This window comes from Osmerus eperlanus, chromosome 9 (genome assembly GCF_963692335.1).
Source record: "Osmerus eperlanus chromosome 9, fOsmEpe2.1, whole genome shotgun sequence".
NCBI lineage: Eukaryota > Metazoa > Chordata > Actinopteri > Osmeriformes > Osmeridae > Osmerus > Osmerus eperlanus.
In genome coordinates, this window is record NC_085026.1 from 707,232 (window position 1) to 729,594 (window position 22,363).

Sequence of the window (22,363 nt, forward strand, 5' to 3'; positions counted from 1 at the left end):
CTTTGGATTGTTGCGATCGGTACCTTAACAATGGCATTGGCTTGTCCTTATAACAGAGTAAGTGCTACTTGTTGGGGTAGTCTTCTGTGACTTTTACATCTGTTATTCATACACATTGTGTTTGTCATGTGCTTCTAAATTCCACTATTATATTACTTTAAATTGAAGCCTTGATTGATTTCAATGTTCTTCAGTGCTTGTCTTTGGGGCAGTGTGATCTGTCTGTTCCTTCTCTATATTTGACCAGTGTTAGCAATCTTCTTTGCATTTGACACTGCCTGTAGTAAATGTACCTGCATTTAGGTGCAATGTTTGCACGGAGAGTCCCAACCAAATCTGTCTTTGGATTGTTGCGATCGGTACCCTAACAATGGCATTGGCTTGTCCTTATAACAGAGTAAGTGCTACTTGTTGGGGTAGTCTTCTGTGACTTTTACATCTGTTATTCATACACATTGTGTTTGTCATGTGCTTCAAAATTCCACTATTATATTACTTTAAATTGAAGCCTTGATTGATTTCAATGTTCTTCAGTGCTTGTCTTTGGGGCAGTGTGATCTGTCTGTTCCTTCTCTATATTTGACCAGTGTTAGCAATCTTCTTTGCATTTGACACTGCCTGTAGTAAATATACCTGTATTTGGTGCAATGTTTGCACTGAGAGTCCCAACTAAATCTATCTTTGGATCGTTGCGATCGGTACCCTAACAATGGCATTGACTTGTCCTTATAAAAGAGTAAGTGTTACTTGTTGGGGTAGTCTTCTGTGACTTTTACATATGTTATTTATACACATTGTGTTTGTCATGGCCCACTAAATCCCACAATTACATTACCTTAAAGTGAAGCGTTGATTGATTTCAATATTCATAAGTGCTTCTCTTTGGGGTAGTGTGATCTGTGTCTGTTCTTTCTCTATAATTTACTCTGGTCAATTTCCTCCGTATCAAGTTCATTGAGAATTATCCTTCAACTTGAGTGACTCTCTTTCCTCTAATCTCAGAAAGTGCTATTAAGTTGGGGTATTATTCTTCAACGGATGGCAACTAATTTGATATGACTGTGGGAATTAACAGAATGGCTCCCCTTACAAGATACATTTCTGATGTTCTTTTTCTGAAGTTAATTGAACTTTGTTAGAGTATCAAGTTATTGGGAACCACACATTGCCTGCATGCTCTATTAAGTTTGCATGTATTTACAGTAGGTTACAATAGTTGTCTAGAAACTCTATATAGAATAAGTGCTGTATGAAGTTTGCTTGTCTGTAACTGCTGTTTTTGCATCGGAAAAGACTCAAGTCTAGTAGACCATTCAAATAATTGGGCCTTTAAGGCAGAGAACCAAAACTCATCTCAATCCTATTGTTTTGAATGTGTGAAATAGTTTCTCTTGATTAAAATGACGAACCTTAGGTAAAGGCAGAGCACTCGTCAAGCTTAAGTACCTGAGCCGTTCACAGCACAGCATTTACTGACGTGGGATTGGTTGTGGTTGCTGAACATGAACCAATCTTAAGTTGTTCCTGGGAATTGAGGGCAGATCCTTGTTATAAGAAATCCTCAGGAACATGTCTCTAGAGGAAGATGGACTTCATGGAATCAACAGTAAGTGATCATTTGGTGGGCAGGTCATATACAGGTCTTTACAATTTGTAGGGATCGGTACCTTAACAATGGCATTGGCTTGTCCTTATAACAGAGTAAGTGCTACTTGTTGGGGTAGTCTTCTGTGACTTTTACATCTGTTATTCATACACATTGTGTTTGTCATGTGCTTCTAAATTCCACTATTATATTACTTTAAATTGAAGCCTTGATTGATTTCAATGTTCTTCAGTGCTTGTCTTTGGGGCAGTGTGATCTGTCTGTTCCTTCTCTATATTTGACCAGTGTTAGCAGTCTTCTTTGCATTTGACACTGCCTGTAGTAAATGTACCTGCATTTAGGTGCAATGTTTGCACGGAGAGTCCCAACCAAATCTGTCTTTGGATTGTTGCGATCGGTACCTTAACAATGGCATTGGCTTGTCCTTATAACAGAGTAAGTGCTACTTGTTGGGGTAGTCTTCTGTGACTTTTACATCTGTTATTCATACACATTGTGTTTGTCATGTGCTTCTAAATTCCACTATTATATTACTTTAAATTGAAGCCTTGATTGATTTCAATGTTCTTCAGTGCTTGTCTTTGGGGCAGTGTGATCTGTCTGTTCCTTCTCTATATTTGACCAGTGTTAGCAATCTTCTTTGCATTTGACACTGCCTGTAGTAAATGTACCTGCATTTAGGTGCAATGTTTGCACGGAGAGTCCCAACCAAATCTGTCTTTGGATTGTTGCGATCGGTACCCTAACAATGGCATTGGCTTGTCCTTATAACAGAGTAAGTGCTACTTGTTGGGGTAGTCTTCTGTGACTTTTACATCTGTTATTCATACACATTGTGTTTGTCATGTGCTTCAAAATTCCACTATTATATTACTTTAAATTGAAGCCTTGATTGATTTCAATGTTCTTCAGTGCTTGTCTTTGGGGCAGTGTGATCTGTCTGTTCCTTCTCTATATTTGACCAGTGTTAGCAATCTTCTTTGCATTTGACACTGCCTGTAGTAAATATACCTGTATTTGGTGCAATGTTTGCACTGAGAGTCCCAACTAAATCTATCTTTGGATCGTTGCGATCGGTACCCTAACAATGGCATTGACTTGTCCTTATAAAAGAGTAAGTGCTACTTGTTGGGGTAGTCTTCTGTGACTTTTACATCTGTTATTTATACACATTGTGTTTGTCATGGCCTACTAAATCCCACACTTACATTACCTTAAAGTGAAGCGTTGATTGATTTCAATGTTCATAAGTGCTTCTCTTTGGGGTAGTGTGATCTGTGTCTGTTCTTTCTCTATAATTTACTCTGGTCAATTTCCTCCGTATCAAGTTCATTGAGAATTATCCTTCAACTTGAGTGACTCTCTTTCCTCTAATCACAGAAAGTGCTATTAAGTTGGGGTATTATTCTTCAACGGATGGCAACTAATTTGATATGACTGTGGGAATTAACAGAATGGCTCCCCTTACAAGATACATTTCTGATGTTCTTTTTCTGAAGTTAATTGAACTTTGTTAGAGTATCAAGTTATTGGGAACCACACATTGCCTGCATGCTCTATTAAGTTTGCATGTATTTACAGTAGGTTACAATAGTTGTCTAGAAACTCTATATAGAATGAGTGCTGTATGAAGTTTGCTTGTCTGTAACTGCTGTTTTTGCATCGGAAAAGACTCAAGTCTAGTAGACCATTCAAATAATTGGGCCTTTAAGGCAGAGAACCAAAACTCATCTCAATCCTATTGTTTTGAATGTGTGAAATAGTTTCTCTTGATTAAAATGACGAACCTTAGGTAAAGGCAGAGCACTCGTCAAGCTTAAGTACCTGAGCCGTTCACAGCACAGCATTTACTGACGTGGGATTGGTTGTGGTTGCTGAACATGAACCAATCTTAAGTTGTTCCTGGGAATTGAGGGCAGATCCTTGTTATAAGAAATCCTCAGGAACATGTCTCTAGAGGAAGATGGACTTCATGGAATCAACAGTAAGTGATCATTTGGTGGGCAGGTCATATACAGGTCTTTACAATTTGTAGGGATCGGTACCTTAACAATGGCATTGGCTTGTCCTTATAACAGAGTAAGTGCTACTTGTTGGGGTAGTCTTCTGTGACTTTTACATCTGTTATTCATACACATTGTGTTTGTCATGTGCTTCTAAATTCCACTATTATATTACTTTAAATTGAAGCCTTGATTGATTTCAATGTTCTTCAGTGCTTGTCTTTGGGGCAGTGTGATCTGTCTGTTCCTTCTCTATATTTGACCAGTGTTAGCAGTCTTCTTTGCATTTGACACTGCCTGTAGTAAATGTACCTGCATTTAGGTGCAATGTTTGCACGGAGAGTCCCAACCAAATCTGTCTTTGGATTGTTGCGATCGGTACCTTAACAATGGCATTGGCTTGTCCTTATAACAGAGTAAGTGCTACTTGTTGGGGTAGTCTTCTGTGACTTTTACATCTGTTATTCATACACATTGTGTTTGTCATGTGCTTCTAAATTCCACTATTATATTACTTTAAATTGAAGCCTTGATTGATTTCAATGTTCTTCAGTGCTTGTCTTTGGGGCAGTGTGATCTGTCTGTTCCTTCTCTATATTTGACCAGTGTTAGCAATCTTCTTTGCATTTGACACTGCCTGTAGTAAATGTACCTGCATTTAGGTGCAATGTTTGCACGGAGAGTCCCAACCAAATCTGTCTTTGGATTGTTGCGATCGGTACCCTAACAATGGCATTGGCTTGTCCTTATAACAGAGTAAGTGCTACTTGTTGGGGTAGTCTTCTGTGACTTTTACATCTGTTATTCATACACATTGTGTTTGTCATGTGCTTCAAAATTCCACTATTATATTACTTTAAATTGAAGCCTTGATTGATTTCAATGTTCTTCAGTGCTTGTCTTTGGGGCAGTGTGATCTGTCTGTTCCTTCTCTATATTTGACCAGTGTTAGCAATCTTCTTTGCATTTGACACTGCCTGTAGTAAATATACCTGTATTTGGTGCAATGTTTGCACTGAGAGTCCCAACTAAATCTATCTTTGGATCGTTGCGATCGGTACCCTAACAATGGCATTGACTTGTCCTTATAAAAGAGTAAGTGCTACTTGTTGGGGTAGTCTTCTGTGACTTTTACATCTGTTATTTATACACATTGTGTTTGTCATGGCCTACTAAATCCCACACTTACATTACCTTAAAGTGAAGCGTTGATTGATTTCAATGTTCATAAGTGCTTCTCTTTGGGGTAGTGTGATCTGTGTCTGTTCTTTCTCTATAATTTACTCTGGTCAATTTCCTCCGTATCAAGTTCATTGAGAATTATCCTTCAACTTGAGTGACTCTCTTTCCTCTAATCACAGAAAGTGCTATTAAGTTGGGGTATTATTCTTCAACGGATGGCAACTAATTTGATATGACTGTGGGAATTAACAGAATGGCTCCCCTTACAAGATACATTTCTGATGTTCTTTTTCTGAAGTTAATTGAACTTTGTTAGAGTATCAAGTTATTGGGAACCACACATTGCCTGCATGCTCTATTAAGTTTGCATGTATTTACAGTAGGTTACAATAGTTGTCTAGAAACTCTATATAGAATGAGTGCTGTATGAAGTTTGCTTGTCTGTAACTGCTGTTTTTGCATCGGAAAAGACTCAAGTCTAGTAGACCATTCAAATAATTGGGCCTTTAAGGCAGAGAACCAAAACTCATCTCAATCCTATTGTTTTGAATGTGTGAAATAGTTTCTCTTGATTAAAATGACGAACCTTAGGTAAAGGCAGAGCACTCGTCAAGCTTAAGTACCTGAGCCGTTCACAGCACAGCATTTACTGACGTGGGATTGGTTGTGGTTGCTGAACATGAACCAATCTTAAGTTGTTCCTGGGAATTGAGGGCAGATCCTTGTTATAAGAAATCCTCAGGAACATGTCTCTAGAGGAAGATGGACTTCATGGAATCAACAGTAAGTGATCATTTGGTGGGCAGGTCATATACAGGTCTTTACAATTTGTAGGGATCGGTACCTTAACAATGGCATTGGCTTGTCCTTATAACAGAGTAAGTGCTACTTGTTGGGGTAGTCTTCTGTGACTTTTACATCTGTTATTCATACACATTGTGTTTGTCATGTGCTTCTAAATTCCACTATTATATTACTTTAAATTGAAGCCTTGATTGATTTCAATGTTCTTCAGTGCTTGTCTTTGGGGCAGTGTGATCTGTCTGTTCCTTCTCTATATTTGACCAGTGTTAGCAATCTTCTTTGCATTTGACACTGCCTTTAGTAAATGTACCTGCATTTAGGTGCAATGTTTGCACGGAGAGTCCCAACCAAATCTGTCTTTGGATTGTTGCGATCGGTACCTTAACAATGGCATTGGCTTGTCCTTATAACAGAGTAAGTGCTACTTGTTGGGGTAGTCTTCTGTGACTTTTACATCTGTTATTCATACACATTGTGTTTGTCATGTGCTTCTAAATTCCACTATTATATTACTTTAAATTGAAGCCTTGATTGATTTCAATGTTCTTCAGTGCTTGTCTTTGGGGCAGTGTGATCTGTCTGTTCCTTCTCTATATTTGACCAGTGTTAGCAATCTTCTTTGCATTTGACACTGCCTGTAGTAAATGTACCTGCATTTAGGTGCAATGTTTGCACGGAGAGTCCCAACCAAATCTGTCTTTGGATTGTTGCGATCGGTACCCTAACAATGGCATTGGCTTGTCCTTATAACAGAGTAAGTGCTACTTGTTGGGGTAGTCTTCTGTGACTTTTACATGTGTTATTCATACACATTGTGTTTGTCATGTGCTTCAAAATTCCACTATTATATTACTTTAAATTGAAGCCTTGATTGATTTCAATGTTCTTCAGTGCTTGTCTTTGGGGCAGTGTGATCTGTCTGTTCCTTCTCTATATTTGACCTGTGTTAGCAATCTTCTTTGCATTTTACACTGCCTGTAGTAAATATACCTGTATTTGGTGCAATGTTTGCACTGAGAGTCCCAACTAAATCTATCTTTGGATCGTTGCGATCGGTACCCTAACAATGGCATTGACTTGTCCTTATAAAAGAGTAAGTGTTACTTGTTGGGGTAGTCTTCTGTGACTTTTACATATGTTATTTATACACATTGTGTTTGTCATGGCCCACTAAATCCCACAATTACATTACCTTAAAGTGAAGCGTTGATTGATTTCAATATTCATAAGTGCTTCTCTTTGGGGTAGTGTGATCTGTGTCTGTTCTTTCTCTATAATTTACTCTGGTCAATTTCCTCCGTATCAAGTTCATTGAGAATTATCCTTCAACTTGAGTGACTCTCTTTCCTCTAATCTCAGAAAGTGCTATTAAGTTGGGGTATTATTCTTCAACGGATGGCAACTAATTTGATATGACTGTGGGAATTAACAGAATGGCTCCCCTTACAAGATACATTTCTGATGTTCTTTTTCTGAAGTTAATTGAACTTTGTTAGAGTATCAAGTTATTGGGAACCACACATTGCCTGCATGCTCTATTAAGTTTGCATGTATTTACAGTAGGTTACAATAGTTGTCTAGAAACTCTATATAGAATAAGTGCTGTATGAAGTTTGCTTGTCTGTAACTGCTGTTTTTGCATCGGAAAAGACTCAAGTCTAGTAGACCATTCAAATAATTGGGCCTTTAAGGCAGAGAACCAAAACTCATCTCAATCCTATTGTTTTGAATGTGTGAAATAGTTTCTCTTGATTAAAATGACGAACCTTAGGTAAAGGCAGAGCACTCGTCAAGCTTAAGTACCTGAGCCGTTCACAGCACAGCATTTACTGACGTGGGATTGGTTGTGGTTGCTGAACATGAACCAATCTTAAGTTGTTCCTGGGAATTGAGGGCAGATCCTTGTTATAAGAAATCCTCAGGAACATGTCTCTAGAGGAAGATGGACTTCATGGAATCAACAGTAAGTGATCATTTGGTGGGCAGGTCATATACAGGTCTTTACAATTTGTAGGGATCGGTACCTTAACAATGGCATTGGCTTGTCCTTATAACAGAGTAAGTGCTACTTGTTGGGGTAGTCTTCTGTGACTTTTACATCTGTTATTCATACACATTGTGTTTGTCATGTGCTTCTAAATTCCACTATTATATTACTTTAAATTGAAGCCTTGATTGATTTCAATGTTCTTCAGTGCTTGTCTTTGGGGCAGTGTGATCTGTCTGTTCCTTCTCTATATTTGACCAGTGTTAGCAGTCTTCTTTGCATTTGACACTGCCTGTAGTAAATGTACCTGCATTTAGGTGCAATGTTTGCACGGAGAGTCCCAACCAAATCTGTCTTTGGATTGTTGCGATCGGTACCTTAACAATGGCATTGGCTTGTCCTTATAACAGAGTAAGTGCTACTTGTTGGGGTAGTCTTCTGTGACTTTTACATCTGTTATTCATACACATTGTGTTTGTCATGTGCTTCTAAATTCCACTATTATATTACTTTAAATTGAAGCCTTGATTGATTTCAATGTTCTTCAGTGCTTGTCTTTGGGGCAGTGTGATCTGTCTGTTCCTTCTCTATATTTGACCAGTGTTAGCAATCTTCTTTGCATTTGACACTGCCTGTAGTAAATGTACCTGCATTTAGGTGCAATGTTTGCACGGAGAGTCCCAACCAAATCTGTCTTTGGATTGTTGCGATCGGTACCCTAACAATGGCATTGGCTTGTCCTTATAACAGAGTAAGTGCTACTTGTTGGGGTAGTCTTCTGTGACTTTTACATCTGTTATTCATACACATTGTGTTTGTCATGTGCTTCTAAATTCCACTATTGCATTGCTTTAAATTGAAGCCTTGATTGATTTCAATGTTCTTCAGTGCTTGTCTTTGAGGCAGTGTGATCTGTCTGTTCCTTCTCTATATTTGACCTGTGTTAGCAATATTCTTTGCATTTGACACTGCCTGTAGTAAATATACCTGCATTTAGGTGCAATGTTTGCACTGAGAGTCCCAACTAAATCTGTCTTTGGATTGTTGCGATCGGTACCCTAACAATGGCATTGGCTTGTCCTTATAACAGAGTAAGTGCTACTTGTTGGGGTAGCCTTCTGTGACTTTTACATCTGTTATTCATTCACATTGTGTTTGTCATGTGCTTCAAAATGCCACTATTACGGTGCTTTAAATTGAAGCCTTGATTGATTTCAATGTTCTTCAGTGCTTGTCTTTGGGGCAGTGTGATCTGTCTGTTCCTTCTCTATATTTGACCAGTGTTAGCAATCTTCTTTGCATTTTACACTGCCTGTAGTAAATATACCTGTATTTGGTGCAATGTTTGCACTGAGAGTCACAACTAAATCTGCCTTTGGATTGTTGCGATCGGTACCCTAACAATGGCATTGGCTTGTCCTTATAACAGAGTAAGTGCTGCTTGTTGGGGTAGTCTTCTGTGACTTTTACATCTGTTATTCATACACATTGTGTTTGTCATGTGCTTCTAAATTCCACTATTGCATTGCTTTAAATTGAAGCCTTGATTGATTTAAATGTTCTTCAGTGCTTGTCTTTGGGGCAGTGTGATCTGTCTGTTCCTTCTCTATATTTGACCAGTGTTAGCAATCTTCTTTGCATTTTACACTGCCTTTAGTAAATATACCTGTATTTGGTGCAATGTTTGCACTGAGAGGCCCAACTAAATCTGCCTTTGGATTGTTGCGATCGGTACCCTAACAATGGCATTGGCTTGTCCTTATAACAGAGTAAGTGCTGCTTGTTGGATTAGTCTTCTGTGACTTTTACATCTGTTATTCATACACATTGTGTTTGTCATGTGCTTCTAAATTCCACTATTGCATTGCTTTAAATTTAAGCCTTGATTGATTTAAATGTTCTTCAGTGCTTGTCTTTGGGGCAGTGTGATCTGTCTGTTCCTTCTCTATATTTGACCAGTGTTAGCAATCTTCTTTGCATTTGACACTGCCTGTAGTAAATATACCTGTATTTGGTGCAATGTTTGCACTGAGAGTCCCAACTAAATCTATCTTTGGATCATTGCGATCGGTACCCTAACAATGGCATTTACTTGTCCTTATAAAAGAGTAAGTGCTACTTGTTGGGGTAGTCTTCTGTGACTTTTACATCTGTTATTCATACACATTGTGTTTGTCATGTGCTTCTAAATGCCACTATTACGGTGCTTTAAATTGAAGCCTTGATTGATTTTGATGTTCTTCAGTGTTTGTCTTTGAGGCAGTGTGATCTGTCTGTTCCTTCCCTATATTTGACCTGTGTTAGCAATATTCTTTGCATTTGACACTGCCTGTAGTAAATATACCTGTATTTGGTGCAATGTTTGCACTGAGAGTCCCAACTAAATCTGTCTTTGAATTGTTGCGATCGGTACCCTAACAATGGCATTGGCTTGTCCTTATAACAGAGTAAGTGCTACTTGTTGGGGTAGTCTTCTGTGACTTTTACATCTGTTATTCATACACATTGTGTTTGTCATGTGCTTCTAAATGCCACTATTACGATGCTTTAAATTGAAGCCTTGATTGATTTCAATGTTCTTCAGTGCTTGTCTTTGGGGCAGTGTGATCTGTCTGTTCCTTCTCTATATTTGACCAGTGTTAGCAATCTTCTTTGCATTTTACACTGCCTGTAGTAAATGTACCTGCATTTAGGTGCAATGTTTGCACGGAGAGTCCCAACCAAATCTGTCTTTGGATTGTTGCGATCGGTACCCTAACAATGGTATTGGCTTGTCCTTATAACAGAGTAAGTGCTACTTGTTGGGGTAGTCTTCTGTGACTTTTACATCTGTTATTCATACACATTGTGTTTGTCATGTGCTTCAAAATTCCACTATTATATTACTTTAAATTGAAGCCTTGATTGATTTCAATGTTCTTCAGTGCTTGTCTTTGGGGCAGTGTGATCTGTCTGTTCCTTCTCTATATTTGACCAGTGTTAGCAATCTTCTTTGCATTTGACACTGCCTGTAGTAAATATACCTGTATTTGGTGCAATGTTTGCACTGAGAGTCACAACTAAATCTGCCTTTGGATTGTTGCGATCGGTACCCTAACAATGGCATTGGCTTGTCCTTATAACAGAGTAAGTGCTGCTTGTTGGGGTAGTCTTCTGTGACTTTTACATCTGTTATTCATACACATTGTGTTTGTCATGTGCTTCTAAATTCCACTATTGCATTGCTTTAAATTGAAGCCTTGATTGATTTAAATGTTCTTCAGTGCTTGTCTTTGGGGCAGTGTGATCTGTCTGTTCCTTCTCTATATTTGACCAGTGTTAGCAATCTTCTTTGCATTTTACACTGCCTTTAGTAAATATACCTGTATTTGGTGCAATGTTTGCACTGAGAGGCCCAACTAAATCTGCCTTTGGATTGTTGCGATCGGTACCCTAACAATGGCATTGGCTTGTCCTTATAACAGAGTAAGTGCTGCTTGTTGGATTAGTCTTCTGTGACTTTTACATCTGTTATTCATACACATTGTGTTTGTCATGTGCTTCTAAATTCCACTATTGCATTGCTTTAAATTTAAGCCTTGATTGATTTAAATGTTCTTCAGTGCTTGTCTTTGGGGCAGTGTGATCTGTCTGTTCCTTCTCTATATTTGACCAGTGTTAGCAATCTTCTTTGCATTTGACACTGCCTGTAGTAAATATACCTGTATTTGGTGCAATGTTTGCACTGAGAGTCCCAACTAAATCTATCTTTGGATCATTGCGATCGGTACCCTAACAATGGCATTTACTTGTCCTTATAAAAGAGTAAGTGCTACTTGTTGGGGTAGTCTTCTGTGACTTTTACATCTGTTATTCATACACATTGTGTTTGTCATGTGCTTCTAAATGCCACTATTACGGTGCTTTAAATTGAAGCCTTGATTGATTTTGATGTTCTTCAGTGTTTGTCTTTGAGGCAGTGTGATCTGTCTGTTCCTTCCCTATATTTGACCTGTGTTAGCAATATTCTTTGCATTTGACACTGCCTGTAGTAAATATACCTGTATTTGGTGCAATGTTTGCACTGAGAGTCCCAACTAAATCTGTCTTTGAATTGTTGCGATCGGTACCCTAACAATGGCATTGGCTTGTCCTTATAACAGAGTAAGTGCTACTTGTTGGGGTAGTCTTCTGTGACTTTTACATCTGTTATTCATACACATTGTGTTTGTCATGTGCTTCTAAATGCCACTATTACGATGCTTTAAATTGAAGCCTTGATTGATTTCAATGTTCTTCAGTGCTTGTCTTTGGGGCAGTGTGATCTGTCTGTTCCTTCTCTATATTTGACCAGTGTTAGCAATCTTCTTTGCATTTTACACTGCCTGTAGTAAATGTACCTGCATTTAGGTGCAATGTTTGCACGGAGAGTCCCAACTAAATCTGTCTTTGGATTGTTGCGATCGGTACCCTAACAATGGTATTGGCTTGTCCTTATAACAGAGTAAGTGCTATTTGTTGGGGTAGTCTTCTGTGACTTTTACATCTGTTATTCATACACATTGTGTTTGTCATGTGCTTCTAATATCCACTATTGCATTGCTTTAAATTGAAGCCTTGATTGATTTCAAAGTTCTTCAGTGCTTGTCTTTGGGGCAGTGTGATCTGTCTGTTCCTTCTCTATATTTGACCAGTGTTAGCAATCTTCTTTGCATTTTACACTGCCTGTAGTAAATATACCTGCATTTAGGTGCAATGTTTGCACTGAGAGTCCCAACTAAATCTGTCTTTGGATTGTTGCGATCGGTACCTTAACAATGGCATTGGCTTGTCCTTATAACAGAGTAAGTGCTACTTGTTGGGGTAGTCTTCTGTGACTTTTACATGTGTTATTTATACACATTGTGTTTGTCATGGCCCACTAAATCCCACAATTACATTACCTTAAAGTGAAGCGTTGATTGATTTCAATGTTCATAAGTGCTTCTCTTTGGGGTAGTGTGATCTGTGTCTGTTCTTTCTCTATAATTTCCTCTAGTCAATTTCCTCCGTATCAAGTTCATTGAGAATTATCCTTCAACTTGAGTGACTCTCTTTCCTCTAATCACAGAAAGTGCTATTAAGTTGGGGTATTATTCTTCAACGGATGGCAACTAATTTGATATGACTGTGGGAATTACCAGAATGGCTCCCCTTACAAGATACCTTTCTGATGTTCTTTTTCTGAAGTTAATTGAACTTTGTTAGAGTATCAAGTTATTGGGAACCACACATTGCCTGCATGCTCTATTAAGTTTGCATGTATTTACAGTAGGTTACAATAGTTGTCTAGAAACTCTATATAGAATGAGTGCTGTATGAACTTTGCTTGTCTGTAACTGCTGTTTTTGCATCGGAAAAGACAAGTCTAGTAGACCATTCAAATAATTGGGCCTTTAAGGCAGAGAATCAAAACTCATCACAATCCTATTGTTTTGAATGTGTGAAATAGTTTCTCTTGATTAAAATGACGAACCTTAGGTAAAGGCAGAGCACTCGTCAAGCTTAAGTACCTGAGTCGTTCACAGCACAGCATTTACTGACGTGGGATTGGTTGTGGTTGCTGAACATGAACCAATCTTAAGTTGTTCCTGGGAATTGAGGGCAGATCCTTGTTATAAGAAATACTCAGGAACATGTCTCTAGAGGAAGATGGACTTCATGGAATCAACATTAAGTGATCATTTGGTGGGCAGGTCATATACAGGTCTTTACAATTTGTAGGGATCGGTACCTTAACAATGGCATTGGCTTGTCCTTATAACAGAGTAAGTGCTACTTGTTGGGGTAGTCTTCTGTGACTTTTACATGTGTTATTCATACACATTGTGTTTGTCATGTGCTTCAAAATTCCACTATTATATTACTTTAAATTGAAGCCTTGATTGATTTCAATGTTCTTCAGTGCTTGTCTTTGGGGCAGTGTGATCTGTCTGTTCCTTCTCTATATTTGACCAGTGTTAGCAATCTTCTTTGCATTTTAAACTGCCTGTAGTAAATATACCTGTATTTGGTGCGATGTTTTCACTGAGAGTCCCAACTAAATCTATCTTTGGATCGTTGCGATCGGTACCCTAACAATGGCATTGACTTGTCCTTATAAAAGAGTAAGTGCTACTTGTTGGGGTAGTCTTCTGTGACTTTTACATCTGTTATTTATACACATTGTGTTTGTCATGGCCCACTAAATCCCACAATTACATTACCTTAAAGTGAAGCGTTGATTGATTTCAATGTTCATAAGTGCTTCTCTTTGGGGTAGTGTGATCTGTGTCTGTTCTTTCTCTATAATTTCCTCTAGTCAATTTCCTCCGTATCAAGTTCATTGAGAATTATCCTTCAACTTGAGTGACTCTCTTTCCTCTAATCACAGAAAGTGCTATTAAGTTGGGGTATTATTCTTCAACGGATGGCAACTAATTTGATATGACTGTGGGAATTACCAGAATGGCTCCCCTTACAAGATACCTTTCTGATGTTCTTTTTCTGAAGTTAATTGAACTTTGTTAGAGTATCAAGTTATTGGGAACCACACATTGCCTGCATGCTCTATTAAGTTTGCATGTATTTACAGTAGGTTACAATAGTTGTCTAGAAACTCTATATAGAATGAGTGCTGTATGAACTTTGCTTGTCTGTAACTGCTGTTTTTGCATCGGAAAAGACAAGTCTAGTAGACCATTCAAATAATTGGGCCTTTAAGGCAGAGAATCAAAACTCATCACAATCCTATTGTTTTGAATGTGTGAAATAGTTTCTCTTGATTAAAATGACGAACCTTAGGTAAAGGCAGAGCACTCGTCAAGCTTAAGTACCTGAGTCGTTCACAGCACAGCATTTACTGACGTGGGATTGGTTGTGGTTGCTGAACATGAACCAATCTTAAGTTGTTCCTGGGAATTGAGGGCAGATCCTTGTTATAAGAAATACTCAGGAACATGTCTCTAGAGGAAGATGGACTTCATGGAATCAACATTAAGTGATCATTTGGTGGGCAGGTCATATACAGGTCTTTACAATTTGTAGGGATCGGTACCTTAACAATGGCATTGGCTTGTCCTTATAACAGAGTAAGTGCTACTTGTTGGGGTAGTCTTCTGTGACTTTTACATGTGTTATTCATACACATTGTGTTTGTCATGTGCTTCAAAATTCCACTATTATATTACTTTAAATTGAAGCCTTGATTGATTTCAATGTTCTTCAGTGCTTGTCTTTGGGGCAGTGTGATCTGTCTGTTCCTTCTCTATATTTGACCAGTGTTAGCAATCTTCTTTGCATTTTAAACTGCCTGTAGTAAATATACCTGTATTTGGTGCGATGTTTTCACTGAGAGTCCCAACTAAATCTATCTTTGGATCGTTGCGATCGGTACCCTAACAATGGCATTGACTTGTCCTTATAAAAGAGTAAGTGCTACTTGTTGGGGTAGTCTTCTGTGACTTTTACATCTGTTATTTATACACATTGTGTTTGTCATGGCCCACTAAATCCCACAATTACATTACCTTAAAGTGAAGCGTTGATTGATTTCAATGTTCATAAGTGCTTCTCTTTGGGGTAGTGTGATCTGTGTCTGTTCTTTCTCTATAATTTCCTCTGGTCAATTTCCTCCGTATCAAGTTCATTGAGAATTATCCTTCAACTTGAGTGACTCTCTTTCCTCTAATCACAGAAAGTGCTATTAAGTTGGGGTATTATTCTTCAACGGATGGCAACTAATTTGATATGACTGTGGGAATTACCAGAATGGCTCCCCTTACAAGATACATTTCTGATGTTCTTTTTCTGAAGTTAATTGAACTTTGTTAGAGTATCAAGTTATTGGGAACCACACATTGCCTGCATGCTCTATTAAGTTTGCATGTATTTACAGTAGGTTACAATAGTTGTCTAGAAACTCTATATAGAATGAGTGCTGTATGAACTTTGCTTGTCTGTAACTGCTGTTTTTGCATCGGAAAAGACAAGTCTAGTAGACCATTCAAATAATTGGGCCTTTAAGGCAGAGAATCAAAACTCATCACAATCCTATTGTTTTGAATGTGTGAAATAGTTTCTCTTGATTAAAATGACGAACCTTAGGTAAAGGCAGAGCACTCGTCAAGCTTAAGTACCTGAGTCGTTCACAGCACAGCATTTACTGACGTGGGATTGGTTGTGGTTGCTGAACATGAACCAATCTTAAGTTGTTCCTGGGAATTGAGGGCAGATCCTTGTTATAAGAAATACTCAGGAACATGTCTCTAGAGGAAGATGGACTTCATGGAATCAACATTAAGTGATCATTTGGTGGGCAGGTCATATACAGGTCTTTACAATTTGTAGGGATCGGTACCTTAACAATGGCATTGGCTTGTCCTTATAACAGAGTAAGTGCTACTTGTTGGGGTAGTCTTCTGTGACTTTTACATCTGTTATTCATACACATTGTGTTTGTCATGTGCTTCTAAATTCCACTATTATATTACTTTAAATTGAAGCCTTGATTGATTTCAATGTTCTTCAGTGCTTGTCTTTGGGGCAGTGTGATCTGTCTGTTCCTTCTCTATATTTGACCAGTGTTAGCAATCTTCTTTGCATTTGACACTGCCTGTAGTAAATGTACCTGCATTTAGGTGCAATGTTTGCACGGAGAGTACCAACCAAATCTGTCTTTGGATTGTTGCGATCGGTACCCTAACAATGGCATTGGCTTGTCCTTATAACAGAGTAAGTGCTACTTGTTGGGGTAGTCTTCTGTGACTTTTACATCTGTTATTCATACACATTGTGTTTGTCATGTGCTTCTAAATTCCACTATTATATTACTTTAAATTGAAGCCTTGATTGATTTCAATGTTCTTCAGTGCTTGTCTTTGGGGCAGTGTGATCTGTCTGTTCCTTCTCTATATTTGACCAGTGTTAGCAATCTTCTTTGCATTTGACACTGCCTGTAGTAAATGTACCTGCATTTAGGTGCAATGTTTGCACGGAGAGTCCCAACCAAATCTGTCTTTGGATTGTTGTGATCGGTACCCTAACAATGGCATTGGCTTGTCCTTATAACAGAGTAAGTGCTACTTGTTGGGGTAGTCTTCTGTGACTTTTACATGTGTTATTCATACACATTGTGTTTGTCATGTGCTTCAAAATTCCACTATTATATTACTTTAAATTGAAGCCTTGATTGATTTCAATGTTCTTCAGTGCTTGTCTTTGGGGCAGTGTGATCTGTCTGTTCCTTCTCTATATTTGACCAGTGTTAGCAATCTTCTTTGCATTTTAAACTGCCTGTAGTAAATATACCTGTATTTGGTGCGATGTTTTCACTGAGAGTCCCAACTAAATCTATCTTTGGATCGTTGCGATCGGTACCCTAACAATGGCATTGACTTGTCCTTATAAAAGAGTAAGTGCTACTTGTTGGGGTAGTCTTCTGTGACTTTTACATCTGTTATTTATACACATTGTGTTTGTCATGGCCCACTAAATCCCACAATTACTTTACCTTAAAGTGAAGCGTTGATTGATTTCAATGTTCATAAGTGCTTCTCTTTGGGGTAGTGTGATCTGTGTCTGTTCTTTCTCTATAATTTCCTCTGGTCAATTTCCTCCGTATCAAGTTCATTGAGAATTATCCTTCAACTTGAGTGACTCTCTTTCCTCTAATCACAGAAAGTGCTATTAAGTTGGGGTATTATTCTTCAACGGATGGCAACTAATTTGATATGACTGTGGGAATTACCAGAATGGCTCCCCTTACAAGATACATTTCTGATGTTCTTTTTCTGAAGTTAATTGAACTTTGTTAGAGTATCAAGTTATTGGGAACCACACATTGCCTGCATGCTCTATTAAGTTTGCATGTATTTACAGTAGGTTACAATAGTTGTCTAGAAACTCTATATAGAATGAGTGCTGTATGAACTTTGCTTGTCTGTAACTGCTGTTTTTGCATCGGAAAAGACAAGTCTAGTAGACCATTCAAATAATTGGGCCTTTAAGGCAGAGAATCAAAACTCATCACAATCCTATTGTTTTGAATGTGTGAAATAGTTTCTCTTGATTAAAATGACGAACCTTAGGTAAAGGAAGAGCACTCGTCAAGCTTAAGTACCTGAGTCGTTCACAGCACAGCATTTACTGACGTGGGATTGGTTGTGGTTGCTGAACATGAACCAATCTTAAGTTGTTCCTGGGAATTGAGGGCAGATCCTTGTTATAAGAAATACTCAGGAACATGTCTCTAGAGGAAGATGGACTTCATGGAATCAACAGTAAGTGATCATTTGGTGGGCAGGTCATATACAGGTCTTTACAATTTGTTGGGATCGGTACCTTAACAATGGCATTGGCTTGTCCTTATAACAGAGTAAGTGCTACTTGTTGGGGTAGTCTTCTGTGACGTTTACATCTGTTATTCATACACATTGTGTTTGTCATGTGCTTCTAAATTCCACTATTATATTACTTTAAATTGAAGCCTTGATTGATTTCAATGTTCTTCAGTGCTTGTCTTTGGGGCAGTGTGATCTGTCTGTTCCTTCTCTATATTTGACCAGTGTTAGCAATCTTCTTTGCATTTGACACTGCCTGTAGTAAATATACCTGTATTTGGTGCAATGTTTGCACTGAGAGTCCCAACTAAATCTGTCTTTGAATTGTTGCGATCGGTACCCTAACAATGGCATTGGCTTGTCCTTATAACAGAGTAAGTGCTACTTGTTGGGGTAGTCTTCTGTGACTTTTACATCTGTTATTCATACACATTGTGTTTGTCATGTGCTTCTAAATGCCACTATTACGATGCTTTAAATTGAAGCCTTGATTGATTTCAATGTTCTTCAGTGCTTGTCTTTGGGGCAGTGTGATCTGTCTGTTCCTTCTCTATATTTGACCAGTGTTAGCAATCTTCTTTGCATTTTACACTGCCTGTAGTAAATGTACCTGCATTTAGGTGCAATGTTTGCACGGAGAGTCCCAACTAAATCTGTCTTTGGATTGTTGCGATCGGTACCCTAACAATGGTATTGGCTTGTCCTTATAACAGAGTAAGTGCTATTTGTTAGGGTAGTCTTCTGTGACTTTTACATCTGTTATTCATACACATTGTGTTTGTCATGTGCTTCTAATATCCACTATTGCATTGCTTTAAATTGAAGCCTTGATTGATTTCAAAGTTCTTCAGTGCTTGTCTTTGGGGCAGTGTGATCTGTCTGTTCCTTCTCTATATTTGACCAGTGTTAGCAATCTTCTTTGCATTTTACACTGCCTGTAGTAAATATACCTGCATTTAGGTGCAATGTTTGCACTGAGAGTCCCAACTAAATCTGTCTTTGGATTGTTGCGATCGGTACCTTAACAATGGCATTGGCTTGTCCTTATAACAGAGTAAGTGCTACTTGTTGGGGTAGTCTTCTGTGACTTTTACATGTGTTATTTATACACATTGTGTTTGTCATGGCCCACTAAATCCCACAATTACATTACCTTAAAGTGAAGCGTTGATTGATTTCAATGTTCATAAGTGCTTCTCTTTGGGGTAGTGTGATCTGTGTCTGTTCTTTCTCTATAATTTCCTCTAGTCAATTTCCTCCGTATCAAGTTCATTGAGAATTATCCTTCAACTTGAGTGACTCTCTTTCCTCTAATCACAGAAAGTGCTATTAAGTTGGGGTATTATTCTTCAACGGATGGCAACTAATTTGATATGACTGTGGGAATTACCAGAATGGCTCCCCTTACAAGATACATTTCTGATGTTCTTTTTCTGAAGTTAATTGAACTTTGTTAGAGTATCAAGTTATTGGGAACCACACATTGCCTGCATGCTCTATTAAGTTTGCATGTATTTACAGTAGGTTACAATAGTTGTCTAGAAACTCTATATAGAATGAGTGCTGTATGAACTTTGCTTGTCTGTAACTGCTGTTTTTGCATCGGAAAAGACAAGTCTAGTAGACCATTCAAATAATTGGGCCTTTAAGGCAGAGAATCAAAACTCATCACAATCCTATTGTTTTGAATGTGTGAAATAGTTTCTCTTGATTAAAATGACGAACCTTAGGTAAAGGCAGAGCACTCGTCAAGCTTAAGTACCTGAGTCGTTCACAGCACAGCATTTACTGACGTGGGATTGGTTGTGGTTGCTGAACATGAACCAATCTTAAGTTGTTCCTGGGAATTGAGGGCAGATCCTTGTTATAAGAAATACTCAGGAACATGTCTCTAGAGGAAGATGGACTTCATGGAATCAACATTAAGTGATCATTTGGTGGGCAGGTCATATACAGGTCTTTACAATTTGTAGGGATCGGTACCTTAACAATGGCATTGGCTTGTCCTTATAACAGAGTAAGTGCTACTTGTTGGGGTAGTCTTCTGTGACTTTTACATGTGTTATTCATACACATTGTGTTTGTCATGTGCTTCAAAATTCCACTATTATATTACTTTAAATTGAAGCCTTGATTGATTTCAATGTTCTTCAGTGCTTGTCTTTGGGGCAGTGTGATCTGTCTGTTCCTTCTCTATATTTGACCAGTGTTAGCAATCTTCTTTGCATTTTAAACTGCCTGTAGTAAATATACCTGTATTTGGTGCGATGTTTTCACTGAGAGTCCCAACTAAATCTATCTTTGGATCGTTGCGATCGGTACCCTAACAATGGCATTGACTTGTCCTTATAAAAGAGTAAGTGCTACTTGTTGGGGTAGTCTTCTGTGACTTTTACATCTGTTATTTATACACATTGTGTTTGTCATGGCCCACTAAATCCCACAATTACATTACCTTAAAGTGAAGCGTTGATTGATTTCAATGTTCATAAGTGCTTCTCTTTGGGGTAGTGTGATCTGTGTCTGTTCTTTCTCTATAATTTCCTCTGGTCAATTTCCTCCGTATCAAGTTCATTGAGAATTATCCTTCAACTTGAGTGACTCTCTTTCCTCTAATCACAGAAAGTGCTATTAAGTTGGGGTATTATTCTTCAACCGATGGCAACTAATTTGATATGACTGTGGGAATTACCAGAATGGCTCCCCTTACAAGATACATTTCTGATGTTCTTTTTCTGAAGTTAATTGAACTTTGTTAGAGTATCAAGTTATTGGGAACCACACATTGCCTGCATGCTCTATTAAGTTTGCATGTATTTACAGTAGGTTACAATAGTTGTCTAGAAACTCTATATAGAATGAGTGCTGTATGAACTTTGCTTGTCTGTAACTGCTGTTTTTGCATCGGAAAAGACAAGTCTAGTAGACCATTCAAATAATTGGGCCTTTAAGGCAGAGAATCAAAACTCATCACAATCCTATTGTTTTGAATGTGTGAAATAGTTTCTCTTGATTAAAATGACGAACCTTAGGTAAAGGCAGAGCACTCGTCAAGCTTAAGTACCTGAGTCGTTCACAGCACAGCATTTACTGACGTGGGATTGGTTGTGGTTGCTGAACATGAACCAATCTTAAGTTGTTCCTGGGAATTGAGGGCAGATCCTTGTTATAAGAAATCCTCAGGAACATGTCTCTAGAGGAAGATGGACTTCATGGAATCAACAGTAAGTGATCATTTGGTGGGCAGGTCATATACAGGTCTTTACAATTTGTAGGGATCGGTACCTTAACAATGGCATTGGCTTGTCCTTATAACAGAGTAAGTGCTACTTGTTGGGGTAGTCTTCTGTGACTTTTACATCTGTTATTCATACACATTGTGTTTGTCATGTGCTTCTAAATTCCACTATTATATTACTTTAAATTGAAGCCTTGATTGATTTCAATGTTCTTCAGTGCTTGTCTTTGGGGCAGTGTGATCTGTCTGTTCCTTCTCTATATTTGACCAGTGTTAGCAGTCTTCTTTGCATTTTACACTGCCTGTAGTAAATGTACCTGCATTTAGGTGCAATGTTTGCACGGAGAGTCCCAACCAAATCTGTCTTTGGATTGTTGCGATCGGTACCTTAACAATGGCATTGGCTTGTCCTTATAACAGAGTAAGTGCTACTTGTTGGGGTAGTCTTCTGTGACTTTTACATCTGTTATTCATACACATTGTGTTTGTCATGTGCTTCTAAATTCCACTATTATATTACTTTAAATTGAAGCCTTGATTGATTTCAATGTTCTTCAGTGCTTGTCTTTGGGGCAGTGTGATCTGTCTGTTCCTTCTCTATATTTGACCAGTGTTAGCAATCTTCTTTGCATTTGACACTGCCTGTAGTAAATGTACCTGCATTTAGGTGCAATGTTTGCACGGAGAGTCCCAACCAAATCTGTCTTTGGATTGTTGCGATCGGTACCCTAACAATGGCATTGGCTTGTCCTTATAACAGAGTAAGTGCTACTTGTTGGGGTAGTCTTCTGTGACTTTTACATCTGTTATTCATACACATTGTGTTTGTCATGTGCTTCAAAATTCCACTATTATATTACTTTAAATTGAAGCCTTGATTGATTTCAATGTTCTTCAGTGCTTGTCTTTGGGGCAGTGTGATCTGTCTGTTCCTTCTCTATATTTGACCAGTGTTAGCAATCTTCTTTGCATTTGACACTGCCTGTAGTAAATATACCTGTATTTGGTGCAATGTTTGCACTGAGAGTCCCAACTAAATCTATCTTTGGATCGTTGCGATCGGTACCCTAACAATGGCATTGACTTGTCCTTATAAAAGAGTAAGTGCTACTTGTTGGGGTAGTCTTCTGTGACTTTTACATCTGTTATTTATACACATTGTGTTTGTCATGGCCTACTAAATCCCACACTTACATTACCTTAAAG